At 47.0% G+C, this 3,384-nt stretch overlaps 1 protein-coding gene across 7 annotated transcripts in view; it reads right to left on the bottom strand.

The window, feature by feature from the left end:
- TBC1D1 (TBC1 domain family member 1) overlaps positions 1-3,384 on the bottom strand; it is a 219,186-nt gene that overhangs the window by 161,157 nt on the left and 54,645 nt on the right. The window lies entirely within an intron of this gene.

Below are 3,384 nucleotides of genomic sequence, written 5' to 3'. Positions count from 1 at the left end.
AGGGATGGGGGGGGGACAACATGGCCCCATGGGAGGGGGGTGGGAGGAGAAAGGAAGCTTTATACGGCCCTGCAGGGAGGCAGGGGAGAGAGACATAAACAAGGTTACCATACATCTGGGTTCTCCTAAACATGTCCTCTTTTTGAGTCCCCCAATCTCTGCCAGGCATTTTTTTTAAATCTGCATGTCCAGGATTTTGCTTTGCTCCGCTGGTAGGAGCAGGCGGGGGGGCAACTGGAGGCAGCAAGCACATGTGCGTCTGCACGTACACACACACACACACACACACACACACACACACACACACACACACACACACACACACAGAGCCAGTATGTAGCCAGGCAGGATTATGGGAGCAGCCTCGAAGCTGGATGCAACTAAGTCTGTAGGGGAGGGGCTGGAAGGCCAGAGCTGTCAAGGGGGCTGCATGTGGGAGGGTAGCGGGGGCAAGGGGATGGGTATGTGAGGGGAGCGGGTGGCTGGTGGCACTGGGGAGTGGTGGCAGGGCACTGGGGCTAGGGTACAGCAGGGGGGTGAAGGGGGAGGATGCCTGCTCATCCAGCGGGGGAAGGGGTACCCTTTGAGGGTAGCGGGGAACTCCATGGCCAGGACAGCAGCACAGGGGCTAGTGCCCATGCTCGCAGGGGTGAGGGGCCAGGAGACACTACCCAGGTGGGGAAGAGGAGGCAGGATGTGGCCAGGTCACCTGGCACTGCATGGGAGCCCCAGGGCAAGGGATTCCACAGGCCTCCCTTTCTTCCCCCTCCAGCCCACACTGGGGTTAGACTTGCTCCACTACCACACGCATGAATCAGGGTCACTGAGCTCTGGCCCAGTTAGGACAGGGGCAGCTGGGACCCCATCCAACAGGGCTGGGGGGAGAAGGGGGGCTATAACTTGGGAATGAGTTCACAGGAGGGACAGGGGGCATGTGGGTCAGGAGTGAGAGGTACCACCAGGGCTGGGGGGGCTGCGGGTCAGAAGCGAGGGGCACCATCAGGGCCAGGGGGCTGGTTGGGACAGAAGGTCACCAGCATAGCCTGGGAGAGCAAGGGATTGTGGCTCAGGAATAAGGAGCAGCAGCAGAGATGGGGGGCTGTGGGTGGGGAGTTAGGTGTCCCTCTGACAAGTGCCCTCTTTGCTGGAACTGGAAATATGGTAACCTAGACATAACCAAGCCCCCCAGGGAGGAAGGGGCCTTGATCCAGCCCTGAAGGGGAAAAGGGGGTATGGCCTGGTCCTGTCAGGGGCAGGTGGGGAGGTGGGGCCCAGCCCCAACCAAGACCCACAAAGGGAAGGGAGCACAGTCTGGCTCCCACTGGGCACGAGGGGCTTGAGGTTTGGGAATTTGGCATGGGGGAAGATAACCATATTGCTGGCCACTGCTGCCCCATGACCAAATTCCTGGACCTGTGGGGAACCCCGCGCGTCAGATCTGATGGCTCTGTGGGCTGCACATGGCTCACAAGCCGGAGGTTGAGCCCCCCCCCGTTCACCTTATTCTTTTTAAACAAACTGATTCTAGGTGCAAGGCCATTAACTTACCCCAGTCTAATTGTTTAACTTTCTTCAATACTACAGCAGCAAATATGCACTGCCAGGAATATTATTTTTATTAGGTTTAAAAGTTTTTAATAGATTGCAGTAAATGTAGTAAATTTCACATCTGAATTTTAAGGAGATCTAGTTTTAAAAGTAAAATTTATTTTAATTAGTGTGTGATTTAACTAAAAATCATTCTGATTTTTTGTTCTAAGAACAATTATCAATTTTTATCTGTTACATTGGCACCCAGGTGGTTTAGCCTGCATCCTTACTTGTTAAGTGGGTAAATTTCTAGCCCAAACAGAAATCTCATTGGCTTGAATCTATACCCCAGAATGGGCACAGCTAGCTTGGGCTCAAAGCATCACTAAAATGCATCCCAGTGACAATGCAGGTTAAGTGCAACTCTTGACTAGGAGCCTGGCTTAATTTAGCAGTGAAAATATACCCAAGGGCAATGTTAAAGTAACATTTAGGTATCAATATTAACACTTTCACAGAGAGATTGCTCAAAGAGAAAAGTTACTGTTACATAAGTGTTTACAGGGCTGAACTGTACTAAGCATTTGTTCTATTGAGACATATTTTAAATAGCAGGATTACAGAAGGCTCTGTTTTCTGTACCACTCCCCATTATGGAACAGACCAGGATGTGATGAGAAGCAGATAAAAACTGTAGGGCATGGATTTGCTCTTAGGTGTGGCATTTCCCAATAACTAAAGTCCTCCTAATAGGCTATTATTAATCTATTTGGCAGCCAGTAACATTTTTTGTGTTAATAAGTTTAATTTCAAATTTCTAAAAACACATTGTTTATTTTTGCTATCAATAAGATTGATTAATAGTAGAATAAAGCTAAACACTACGTAGCAGGTAAGAGGAAACAGCTTTGAAAAGGTCATAGTGATTTTTTTTTAAATACGCATGACACTTTTTAAAACCAAGTGAGAGGTATTTTCTGTTACTTGCTATGGAGAATTAGCCACGTCTGTGTACTACAAGTCCTGTCTTGTAAATATTCCTAACCTAACTACTTTCTGTCCAATTGCTTTGTCTAGCCAACAAGTTAACCCACTAACAGTTGAGTGCCATCACTCTTAGGGGCCCTTGAATATTTATTCAGCAGAATCATTAATTGTTGGCTACAATCATCCATCAGACTACATATTTGCCACACCTGGCATGGAAGTCTGAGTGTCATTTCCAGGGCAACTACTAAAAAAGCGTAGTCATACAGCAGACAGAATGTACAAGTGGGTGGACATTTTTCTCTCCAGTGTAGGAGGACCAGAGCAGTGAGAGTGATAAAAGTGTAAATTTTAACATTACTAATGCTATAACTACTTAAAATGAGAATAAGGAAACAGAAGGTGAGGGGAAAAGGAACAATGGTTGACAACAAATTTAAATCCTAATTATGAGGCACTTTTAAAAAAATATAAAACTTTCTCTGAGAGCCTCACTGGGATTACATAGAATTATAATGTAGCATCATAAGGTACACATTTAATCTATTTTAAATTGCAGGGGGCTGAGGCACAAGTGATTAGCCTGCTTTCCCTCTATAAAGTCAGTGGCAACTGGGGAGAGGAGCTGGATTTTATGGGTGTACACGCTGGATCACACTCTCCCTTTTTATAGTATTCTGAATGGTCACAGAAAACTGAAGATCCACTAAATATAATGAGAAAGTTGCTAAATTCCAGACTGGTTTGAACCTCTTCAAGCAGCTTGACTTTAAGGGGGGGGCGGGGGGGAAAAATCAACTCTTCCCCATCATATTGAACTATTTCACTTATCAAAGGTTCCTGATCTATGTTATCCTGTGTAGTCTT

The sequence above is a fragment of the Gavialis gangeticus genome, unplaced genomic scaffold, assembly GCF_001723915.1.
Source record: "Gavialis gangeticus isolate Ggan-Ray unplaced genomic scaffold, GavGan_comp1, whole genome shotgun sequence".
In the NCBI taxonomy this organism is placed as follows: Eukaryota; Metazoa; Chordata; order Crocodylia; family Gavialidae; genus Gavialis; species Gavialis gangeticus.
This window is presented reverse-complemented; position numbering and strand designations above follow the sequence as displayed.